The sequence below is a fragment of the Aquarana catesbeiana genome, linkage group LG01 (genome assembly GCF_042186555.1).
Source record: "Aquarana catesbeiana isolate 2022-GZ linkage group LG01, ASM4218655v1, whole genome shotgun sequence".
Lineage (NCBI taxonomy): Eukaryota > Metazoa > Chordata > Amphibia > Anura > Ranidae > Aquarana > Aquarana catesbeiana.
Genome location: NC_133324.1, coordinates 859,735,065 through 859,748,265, shown reverse-complemented (window position 1 = coordinate 859,748,265; position 13,201 = coordinate 859,735,065).

Genomic DNA, 13,201 nt, shown 5'->3' with positions numbered 1-13,201 from the left:
AAGGCAGCCTAGGTAAGAGACTAGGGCCTGGTGGATGTCTTGGGAGCCAGCTACAACCTTCATGATCCTATAATAAACTAGAGTGATAGTGAAATTGGTCAAAGCTGTGTAACTTCATATCATTTCACCAGAAAGGATGCACATGTAGGCAGTTAGTGTTTGATGGAGCAGACTATATCAGTACAGACAGGACATCTTCTCAGTGCCTATTCCAATCCTTGTCAATATTAATCAAAGATAATTGTGTTAAAAAAAATGTTACTGGAGGGGGTCCATTAAAATGGACCTCTTATTTCAAAAACATGTGGTAACAAAAAACGGAGTATCAAACCTTCATCTTAAGATTCCAGGCTCCTTTATTGCTGATAACAATACAAACACAAATGGTAGACAGTGCATTTTGGAAGCCAAAAAATCCTCCTTCATCGGGGCTAGGGCAAAGTAGCAGAGCTTTATAATTCACTCTTCAATAACACCCAAAGAATAATCTCTGTCAAGAGAAAAGAAAAAACTGTCTCAATAGACAAATCTGGAAGCTCTTCTATGTTACCCAAGTCCTGATGAAGGCGGTTTATTTGGCCCTAGAAATGCTTTGAATAAAGTTTATTTTTCTATTGTCATATTGTTATCAGCAATAAAGGAGTATGGATTCCTAAGACAAACCTGTTGTGCTCTGTTTTCTGATATCACCTGGGTTTCCCAATTCTTGTGGCTTTTGTGGGGGAAACCACTATTTTTTGTTTGATGGGTAAAAGATTTGAGTCCAGTGTCTCACAAATTTTCTTGAATTCTCCTTTCAAAACAACATCCTCACAGTCCCAAATGAATGTTACACAGTATATTCTTTTTAGGGGATCCTCATCCCAAATACCATATACCAAACTTTTTTAGCCTAGATATCCTGATGATTAGCAGAGACCAATACTGAATATATAAATAACCACTGAAATCTTTCTAAAGTATCATCTTCCTCCTTGCCCTTTTACAGTTTCATTGCACATATTTATTGTGTTCATAAGGAGAGAGCTGCTCCAAAAAAAAGCTTCTTTTCGTAAATAAATAGATCATACAAAATAAAAAGGAAGCAAATGCATAAACCATGGATATGATTTCACATATAAATCTAAGGGAGCTGCTTCCCCTGATGACAAGACATTTTATTTGCGTTCCTAAAGTCCAGGTGATATTACTGGCCAGAAAGAATTAAAAGCAGGAGGTGAAAGAAAACAAAGAGCCTTGCATTCCCACTATAGTTCCACTCCCTCCACAATGAAAAAACAACTCTTCTGGGTGGATGGATCTTCCAGAATTTCTTTACTGGTGACACATGCATCAATTTTTCACCAATGCTCTTTTTAGCTAAAGTTGGAGTTAAAGTCATAGTAAACCTCGGACAAGAAATATGAACAAAGCACATCCTTCTACACTGTGTACTTTTCTCTATCCAAATCACTGAATGTGATTTTTCTCTGCTGCCTTGTTCCCCTGTTACCTGCATGAGTCACTACTGACAGCTTTTCCTGACTTCAAGAGATAATTAGAGATGGGGAGAAGAGCTTCAGCACACAGCCTTTGACTGACAGTCACAACTGCGCATGTTCCTTGTTCACTGTGAGAAGCTGCCCTCCCATGTAAATGAGTAAGGTACACCTCTAATGGATGTGACTATGAGTGTTATGGTGAAATGCCTATTTCCAATATAACCATATAGATATAAGTGCTTACTTCAGCCTCTGCTATCAGCCTTAACCGTATTCAAATAGATGTCTGCCAGCTTACCTTCCCCCTTCATGTGGAATAGAACTGCAAGAGTTCAGAACAAGTTAAAGAAGATTGCTCCTGTTTTCAAGAACTGGAAACAAGACACCCTATTTAGCTATGATAGTTTGCTATTCCCTTATATAGCTATAACCCAGCTAAAAGCTTATACTTTGTCACAATAATGAATATGTATATCTTGCGGTCCGCATACGCTTGTCTTATTTGATATTTGATTTGATAACAAAATATCCGGCTCACGGTATATTAGCCGGAGTCCAGGAAGTAATAAAGCAGAAATATTAATCTACTGAACTCGTGTATGTCTCAGTAATTTACTTCAAGTGTGCACACTTTTACATTGAAGGTTAATTAGGCCAGGGGGACAGAAACAAAGTACCGGACAGTTCTGGTTCGGTCCAAAACACACCAAAAAAAATGTTCCACAATGTACATCCACCATCAATCACATTGTCCAGCAATGCAAATCCACATCAGTCATGATGCCTGGCGCCCATCGACCCACCAAAAAAAAAAAAATCACAGGCGTGGTGGTTGATTACTCATTTATACAAAGGGATGGAGTCTCCTAGGTAATGACATTGACCATGTTGATCATTGACATGATCATATATGGCCAATGACATCATTGGAATGCACATAAAGTCATTGATCAAATATAGTCATGTCCATATTTGGTCAATTATGTGACCTGGGGGACCTCATCCCTTTGTATACTGTATACAGCCTTTGCCGATCCTCTGGTGCTACCTCAGTATGCCTAATGACCATGACCCTGCCAGGAATGCTGTCTGTCTCCTTGGCCACTGAGCACCACCTGTGCAGACCTTGCTTTCAGCCTACTGTGTGTACCAGTGCCCTAACAAGCTGCCTTTCAATCTGTCTCTTCCCGGTGACCTTCCTGGTAGACTGCATAAGCCTATCACGGCGAACCCTGCATCCAGAAGGGAGCTGCCATGGATTGGACCCTTAACCACATTTTCGAAAAACTGCTTACATACCATGCAGTAGGTCTGAACAATATTTCTGACTGTTGTATATTACACATTTTCACAGAAAAATATGCCTGGCCTATCCCTTTGAAATTAGGGCCTAGTAAAACGTCTTACATAATGTGCAGCGAATCTGTACAATATTTCCGGCTGTTGTCGGAAATTTTATTTCAGAAGAAGCCTGGTCTCTCTTCCTCAAACTGTGCTGGCTTCTGTCTCTAAAATAAAATGTACCTCCACAAAATACAAATCTGCATTTGGGAAAGGGCAGGCAGCGTATGACCATAGGATTTTAGGTGTATCCTTAAAGTGGTTGTTAAGCCACTCTGACATTTCAATACTATCCTCTCTGTCTCCTAATCCTGTGTCCCCCTGTGTGTGTGATTTATAAAAAAAAAAGCCAATTAAACCTCATTTCAGAGCAGCCTGGCAATCATGTGACCAGTCGGCTCGCTCCTTTCTCCATCAGATGCAGTGGGCAGGGCTGAAACATCAGCCAGGGGGGGAGGAGGAGAGGAGGAGAGAGCCGGACGGTCAGGTGATTGCTGAGTTCTGCTCTGAAATTAGGTATAATCGTCTTTTTTTTTATAAATCACACACACACAGGGGAACACAGCATTAGGAGACAGAAAGGATAGTATGGTAATGTAAATGTTATTCCGGCAGCAGGAAGGAGGGGGGCAACCCTGGTATGGGCTGACAGGCAGGGAGGGTAGGGGAGAAGAGGACACAGGAGACACAGGGAGAGCAGAGAGCAGGGCTGCAGATGATGGATGGGCACGAAAACTGACCACGGTGTCAGGGCTCAGCAGCCATGATAAACCGCAGTCAGTTTACGGGGAGAGGGCAGAACCAGGCAGGATCAGCCAGGTATTTCAGGTGTTACAGGCGGCCAAATTACACAGCACAAGCACTGTGATTGTGCTTTAAAGGGACAGGATTCATTTTTTTTTAGGTTAACAAATGCTTTAAGTTTGACTGCTGTCTACCATTCCCCCTGTTTTGTGGCAAGGTAGGCATCCTGCGGCCTTGAGTTTTTCAGAGACACTGCTACTTTGTCTCATAATGGGGAAGGTGACATTATTTCTTTAAACTTCAAAATATTAAAGAGTTCTGTGTATTAAATAGTAAGGGGTGCAAATTACAGACTCTGTACTAAAACAAATATAAACACGACATATCATCATCATGTTTTGCTCCATCAAGAATCGAGTACTATATCAAGATGACTGAATAAATAATGGGTACTCTTCTTCTCTTATTATTCTTTAGAAAGCACTAGATATAAATGTGCCCAAATCATGACACATTCAATGACAGACTATTTGTAGCTGAGATCCTTGCAATACATCTTGACAGCATCAACTAATGTAATGTCTGGATAATAAGATTATTACAGGATGTCTAATTTGTTAAGCCAAAATCATTCGCTGAATTACTGATCATGTTTGGGAACAGCGACGCTCTGACAAAGAAAAGGTGCCTAATTCATGCGAACAGGCATATTATTTCCTGCATTCCCATATTATCACTGAAAGAGAAATTGCACAAATTAGACTATGTTGTGTTTACTAATAGGTGTACAATGCCATATTGCATGCTAACCTATGCTAATGTGTATTAGACATGTGCATGACAAAAAAATATGTTTTGTTTAGTTTTGTTTCGATTAGTTAATCTAGTTATTTAATTTAGTTAAATTCAGGTTGATTTGTTCAATTCGTATTCGGGATTCGTATTCGGAACTCGTATTCTGAATTTTTTTATTTTTCTTCAAATTTACTGGGGTTTTTTTTAATGCAAAACGTTCAAATCGATAAATTTCGAAACGATCGATTCCAAAACTTTAGATTTTTTTTTTATTCCAATGTGGCAAAGTGAACAAACAAATGAATAATCTTCATCAAATGATTACAATGACTTTAAATCACCTTTAACTTAAGGCTTAACTAAAACAGTACTATTTTGAAATGGTACACTATTAACACACACAGTCTTTGAATTCAGCAATATGTGTACAGTTAGAATTCGACTGAAGTTCGATGTAAAATTAGATTTGAATTTCAGTCCGAATTTCCAAAATTCGGACCAATTTCGCTTCGTTACTCGGGGTAACTGGTAAAATTTGTTTATATTGTAATTCGGGTATTCGGATATATCCGAATCTCTGAATAACCAAAATTTGTCCGAATATTAATTTCGAACGAAGCGATCCACACATTTCTAATGTGTCTGCTGCCTTTGCTGACTTCTATTTTTGTAAGTGCTAGTTTTTCTTTAAAAACAGGCTCTAAGGTAAATTGTCAGTCACTATAAATCTTGTGTATAGTCACTGAACAACTGCAAAAGTTACATTTCAACTGCACTTTGTTTTAGATGCCGTAATCATCTGCACCCCAGACAACTGGCAAAATTTCTGAGCCAACAGGAGTGTGCATGAAGTCTCAACCAGCCATGTATGATATATAAAGGGGGTGGGTATATTACATGTTAAAACTGAATCCATTCATTATAGTTATTTTTATATAAATGACAGTGAAGAAGGCTTGTAGCAGAAGAGTGTAGAGAAATCCGGGCTAGATCCTCTTTTTTTCTATATGGCCCCATAGCAACTGTGTAATCTACTATGAAGATGCAGTAGTTCACTTCAGATTTCATAATAATAATTTTTTACCCTTATTATTAGATATTTGAATTGATTAAAGAGGACGTTTTAATCTACATACACTCTAGATTCATGGGCTGAGAAATGCTGTCTTTACCTGACTGGTGGTAGGGGAAAATAGCTTATAGAATATCTGTGCCTTTACTATTTTGAGCAGATTATATAGAATGTGACCTATTTAACCACTTGACCTTCAAAAGATTTACCCCCCCCTTCATGACCAGGCCATTTTTACGATACGGCACTGCGTTACTTTAACTGACAATTGTGCAGTCATGCAACGCTGTACCCAAATTAAATATATGTCCTTTTTATTCCCACGATCAGAGCTTTTTGTTTGGTTGTATTTGATTACCTCGACAATTTTGAAAAACAAGCATTATTTTTTACATTCTGCTATAAAACATATCCACTAAAAAAATTGAAAAAATATAATCTCTTCATCAGTTTAGGCCAATATGTATTTCTATACATATTTTTAGTAAAGCAAAAATCCCTATAACCATATATTGATTTGTTTATTCAAAAGTTATAGCCTCTACAAACTATGGGATATTTTTATTTATTTATTTAACTAGTAATGGCGAATTATAGCGGGACTGGGATATTGCGGCGGACAGTCAGACACTAACTGATGCTTTTGACACTTTTTGGGGACCAGTGACACTAATACAGTGATCAGTGCTAAAAAAATATGCACTGTCACTGTAATAATGACACTGGCAGGGAAGGGGTTAACACCAGGGGCAATAAAAGGATTTTTTTTTACTGTGTGGGAGGTGCTTGTACTAGGGGAAGGCATGGATCCATGTCTCTGCTTTGCAGGAACACAATATCCATGCCTTCCCTACTGACAGATCTGCCTTGTTTACGTTCTGCCTCTGTGCTGGAAGATTGGCGGGGGCCGACGGACATTCAGTCTGCGGTACCTGCAGATCAGCTCCCTCTGTGTAAAATCACAGCGGGAGTGGGCCGCCGGCGGTACGCATGTACGACCCAGACCCAGATGTGTTGGATAACATATTAGGTACGTGATCCAGTGCCACCTTGCTGCTGTTTATGTAAGTTATATGTGCAGCAAGTGGTTAATGTTGTTTTCTTCATGCAATAGATACATGGCCAGCTTATCAATGTGTGTAAGGAGCAAATTAATTAACCCCAATGAAAGAAAGGAGGAGGAGGAAAATGGAACATTAAGGAGATGGGTGCCACACTAAGGAGCAGAAAGGTAGGTGGTGTATTAGCCTTAAAGCTTAATTCCAGAATAGACACAGATTTAATTGTGCCAGTCTGCCAGTCAGTGGCAGCTTCTGAAAATAAAAAAGCAGCCCTGGCTGCTATACTCACACAATTTCCAATGCTGTTGTCGCAGATTCACCAAGCCAATGATGTGGCACAGGTGCTCTTCCTGGTTAAACGACATCAAGCATTATTTAACTCACTTCCCGTGAGCCTAGAGCAGGGTTTCTCAACCTTTTTTCAGTCAGGGCACCCTTTAAAATTATGGACAGTCTTGAGGCACCCATTCTAAAATCTGAAAAACGATTCTAATGCCGCGTACATGCGATCGCACATTCCAACAACAAAATACATGTTTTTTTTTCGATGGATGTTGGCTCAAACTTGTCTTGCATACACACGGTCACACAAATCTTGTTGGAAATTCCGAACGTCAAGAACGCGGTGATGTACAACACGTAAGACGATCTGAGAAAAATGAAGTTTAATAGCCAGTGCTGCTCTTCTGCTTGATTCTGAGCATGCGTGGCACTTTGTGCGTCGGAATTGTGTACACACGATCGGAATTTCCGAGTCAGCAAATGTTACCCCAGTGCTAAGGGAGAGAGGCACAGGAGGGTCAAACAAGGATGCCTCGGAGGCAACAGACATCCTCCTTATTAACTGATGACATCATTGGTGGTTAGGATGCCAGTGTCTAGAAAGTCGTAATGGTACATAATGAAAACCCCAGGCTCGATCCACCTGCTGTACAATTTTTGGTACATTTTTAGGCATTTTGCCAAGGTACCCCTGAAGAAGCCTCAAGGCACCCAAGTGTGCCTGGGCACCCTGGTTGAAAAAGGCTGGACTAGGGCATTAAGTCTCCACCCCCACCCTGGACTCACAGGAAGAATGCTGCAGCATTTATGACCAACCATGGAGGAAGAAGAGGCAAAGAGCACCAGTGACATCATCAGATATAGTTAAATACACCTGGAGAAAACAGAAGCCTGTGACAGAAAGTGGAACCCAAAACGTGAGTTGGACTTTTAGAGAGTAAAGCTGAAAGTGTGCAAGAGCCCTTTAGTACTGCTGGCAGGAAAAGTAGGTGCTCTTCTGGGAGTGGGAGTACAACAATAAGATGAAGAGGAGAGAGAGAGATGCAAAAGCTGATAAGGTGCCTACAGTTATTCTAATAGGAATTAGGAAGTGCTCTTTTTGTTTTATATTATACATTGTATAGCAGAAAGAACATTAAACAGCTTGCTACAAAAGGTCTGCACTAAATGGTTTGTAAATGACATAATTTTTGAAAATGCCAACTATGCTACAAAGGTGCCAAATAGGAATTTTATTAAAAAATGGACACGCTGTGCATAGGAAATAACAATGAAAAGTTGCAAATTATCCTATCTAATGGACATAAATAGACCACAGTATGTATGCCAACTGCATACTTTTCCTTTAGTAAATATCATAGTCAAAACAAAATCTTGCTAAAACCAAAATCTGCAGCAAAGAGAGGAGAGACGGGGGGAAAAAACATACCTTAGCTCACCTTTTATGTGCATGCTTTATTGAGTGTTTTGATAAGGTTCCTTCTAATAACTGAATATAATATTGATATGCAGCCAGGGGGCATGGCCTGGTGGGGGTCCAGGCACTTCCCAGCCTAGAGGTTAGATCTTGGGACTTATTGACCCCAGATCTCACTGTAATGAGGACCTGTCACGCACTATTTCTATTACAAGGGATGTTTACATTCCTTGTAATAGGAATAAAAGTAAGCAAAAAAAATTAAAAAGAAAGTATCAAACTAAAAAAATAAAAGTAAAATTTACTAAAAAAAAATTAAAGCGCCCCTGTCCCCGTGTGCTCGCTCACCGAAGCGAATGCATACGTAAGGCGTGCCCACATATGTAAATGATGTTCAAACCACCCATGTGTGGTATCGCCATGAACATTAGACCTCCTCTGTAACTCAAAAAATGTAAACTGTAAAAAAATTTAAAGCGTCGCCTATGGGATTTTTAAGTACCGAAGTTTGGCGCCATTCCACGAGGGTGTGCAATTTTGAAGCGTGACATGTTAGGTATCTATTTACTCGGCGTAACATCACCTTTCATATTATGCAAAAAAATTGGGCTAACTTTACTGTTTTTTTTTTTTTTTTAAAAACACGTTTAAAAAGTTGCTGTGCAAATACCATGCAAGATAAAAAGTTGCAACAACTGTCATTTTATTCTCTAGGGTCTCTGCTAAAAAAAAACATATATAATGTTTGGGGTTCCATGTAATTTTCTAGCAAAAAAAAATATGATTTTTACATGTAGGAGAGAAATGTCAGAATTGGCCTGGTAGGCAAGTGGTTAATATAGGTTTAAAGTGGTTGTGAACTCTATCCTAACTTCAGGTCATTTTAATCCTCATTACCAGGGATGAGCTTGATGTTCAGGTCGAACATAAGTTTGACTCGAACATCGGGTGTTCGCCCGTTCGCCGAAGATAGAACGTTATGGGGTGTTCGCGGCAAATTCGAGCCCCATAATGCACTGCAAGATTGTAGAGTGCCCTCTACTAAGAGAGCAGATTGCCTTTGGCCAATCATGGCTCAGGGGGACTAAGTCCACACCCAACACTATATAAGGCTGCTTACACGGCAGCCGTGTGTAGTGTTGTTGGTGTGGACAGAGAGATAGCTTAATTTAGATTAAGCAGGCAGGTTATTCAGTTAGTGGCAGTGTATTTGAGATATATATATATATATATATATATATATATATATATATATATATATATATATATATATATATATACAGTGGGGAAGGAAAGTATTCAGACCCCCTTAATTTTTTCACTCTTTGTTATATTGCAGCCATTTGCTAAAATCATCAAGTTCATTTTTTTCCTCATTAATGTACACACAGCACCCCATATTGACAGAAAAACACAGAATTGTTGAAATTTTTGCATATTTATTAAAAAAGAAAAACTGAAGTATCACATGGTCCTAAGTATTCAGACCTTTTGCTCAGTATTTAGTAGAAGCACCCTTTTGATCTAATACAGCCATTTTTTGGGAAAGATGCAACTAGTTTTTCACACCTGGATTTGGGGATCCTCTGCTATTCCTCCTTGCAGATACTCTACAGTTCTGTCAGGTTGGATGGTAAACATTGGTGGACACATTTTTAGGTCTCTCCAGAGATGCTCAATTGAGTTTAAGTCAGGGCTCTGGCTGGGCCATTCAAGAACAGTCACGGAGTTGTTGTGAAGCCACTCCTTCGTTATTTTAGCTGTGTGCTTAGGGTCATTGTCTTGTTGGAAGGTAAACCTTCAGCCCAGTCTGAGGTCCTGAGCACTCTGGAGAAGGTTTTCGTCCAGAATATCCCTGTACCAGTCGTCCTGTCCCTGCAGCTGAAAAACACCCCCACAGCATGATGCTGCCACCACCATGCTTCACTGTTGGGACTGTATTGGACAGGTGATGAGCAGTGCTCGGTTTTCTCCACACATATCGCTTAGAATTAAGGCCAACAAGTTCTATCTTGGTCTCATCAGACCAAAGAATTTTATTTCTCACCATCTTGGAGTCCTTCAGGTGTTTTTTAGCAAACTCCATGCAGGCTTTCATGTGTCTTGCACTGAGGAGAGGTTTCCGTCGGACCACTCTGCCATAAAGCCCCATATGGGGGAGGGCTGCAGTGATGGTTGACTTTCTACAACTTTCTCCCATCTCCCAACTGCATCTCTGGAGCTCAGCCACAGTGATCTTTGGGTTCTTCTTTACCTCTCTCACCAAGGCTCTTCTCCCCCGATAGCTAGTTTGCCCGGACGGCCAGCTCTAGGAAGGGTTCTGGTCGTTCCAAACGTCTTCCATTGAAGGATTATGGAGGCCACTGTGCTCTTAGGAACCTTAACTGCAGCAGAATTTTTTTTTGTAACCATGGCTGTGGCTTTCCTAATCAAGTCCAATCAGTATAATCAAACACAGCTGGACTCAAATGAAGGTGTAGAACCATCTCAAGGATGATCAGAAGAAATGGACAGCACCTGAGTTAAATATATGAGTGTCACAGCAAAGGGTCTGAATACTTAGGACCATGTGATATTTCAGTTATAATAATAATAATAATAAATCTGCAAAAATGTCAACAGTTCTGTGTTTTTCTGTCAATTTGAGGTGCTGTGTGTACATTAATGAGGAAAAAAATGAACTTAAATGATTTTAGCAAATGGCTGCAATATAACAATATAACGACTGTATATATATATATATATATATATATATATATATATATATATACTCTGCATTTAGCATAGACTATATATATTCAATGTTTACTCGATATTCAGTCAGTGCAGGCAGTGTATTAATATATATATATATATATATATATATATATATATATATACACAGTCTGGTATATATATATATATATATATATATATATATATATATACAGTGTGTACAGTTTCCACTACACTTCTGGTGGTGTACACAATGCAGTGCAGCCGTAGTACATTTGCTAATACAGTGCAGGCGGTGTACACAGTATCTAATACAGTGTGTACAGTTTCTACTACACTTCTGGTGGTGTACACAGTACAAAATACAGTGCAGCCGTAGTACAGTTGCTAATACAGTGCAGGCGGTGTACACAGTATCTAATACCACCAGAGGTGGTTGACGCCACGCCAGGTTCAGCCAAGAATGGTTGTATGTGACAATGGCACCAACCTTCTCTCCGCCCTCCGACAAGGACACTTGACCCATGTGCCATGTTTGGCACACAACCTGAATTTGGTGGTGCAGCAGTTCTTGAGCAGGTACCCAGGCTTACAGGATCTTCTGAGGCAGGCCAGAAAAGTCATTTCTGCCGGTCATACAATGCCAGTGCTCAGTTGGCTGACATTCAAAGGGAATGCAACCTGCCCACCAACCACCTCATTTGTGTCATGCCCACCAGGTGGAACTCAACGTTGGCAATGCTGCAGCAGCTGCACACACAGCACAGGGCCATAAATGAGTACCTGTGTGAGTTTGGCACCAGGATAGAGTCAGGGGAGCTTGGCTTCTTTTCAACACGCCAGTGGCTACTGATCAAAGATGCATGCACTGTCCTGTCACCATTTGAAGAGGCCACAAGGATGGTGAGCAGCGACAATGCATGCATCAGTGACACTGTCCCTCTAGTCTTCCTGTTGGAGCACACGCTTCATGGAATCATGGACAGGGCACTTGAGGCAGAACAGTGGGAGGAAGAGGAGGACTTTCTTACCTCTCAAGGCCCCCTTTATCCATATAGCATTCCTGCAGGCCCGCCAAACACACAGGAAGAAGAGGAGGAGGATAAGGATTGTGTCAACATGGATGTAGAGGATAACACTCAGCAGCAGTCTTCAAGGGATGGTTTTCAGTCCCCAGAAACCCAAGGAGTTGTACATGGCTGGGAGGAGGTAGTTACGGATCATGTGATCCTTAGTGACCCAGAGGATTCAGAATCGAATGCCTCTGCAAACTTACGCTGCATGGCCTCCCTGATTCTGCAAAGCCTGTGAAAGGACCCTAGTATTCGTGGTATCAAGGAGAGGGATCATTACTGGCTGGCAAACCTTCTTGATCCACAATACAAGGGTAAGGTTGCAAAACTCATCCTGCGTTCGCAGAGGGAGCAGAGGATGAAACATCTTCAGGAGGTCTTGAAGAAAGGTTTGTGCAATGCATTTCCAGACCCTGGGAGGTTACAATTTCCTGGTGCTGGACAACATGTTGTTGGGGCTTCGTTCAGTCAGAGGAAGAGCGGTGGAGAAGGTGGTCTGATCGGTTCAAGCAACCATCACTAGCATCTTCATTACATGGTGCAGGAATATCTAGGGGTAAGAGCAGACTTGGAGACCTTTCCAACAGAGCATCCACTGGGTTACTGGGTCTTGAGGATAGATCACTGCCGTTCCTGCGCCCAACAAGAGTATCTGTGAGGGGTTACAGTGTTGTGGCACCACCACCACCCAAGGTCCAATTTTTCTGCCCCTGTTTGACAGGGGCATGTAATTACAACTCTTGATATATTTCACAGCAGGGCCCATTCCTGCGCCCAACAAGTGGGGCATGTAATTACAACTCTTGATATATTTCACAGCAGGGCCCGTTCCTGCGCCCAACAAGTGTAACTGTGAGGGCTTATATTGTTGTGGCACCACCACCACCACAAAAGGCCCAATGTTTCTGCCCCTGTTTGATGGGGGCATGTAATTACAATTCTTGATCAAATATTTCACAGCAGGGCCCGTTCCTGCACGCAACAAGTGGGGCATGTAATTACAACTCTTGATATATTTCACAGCAGGGCCCATTCCTGCGCCCAACAAGTGGGGCATGTAATTACAACTCTTGATATATTTCACAGCAGGGCCCGTTCCTGCGCCCAACAAGTGTAACTGTGAGGGCTTATATTGTTGTGGCACCACCACCAAAGGTCCAATGTTTCTGCCCCTGTTTGACAGGGGCATGTAATTACAATTCTTGATCAAATATTTCACA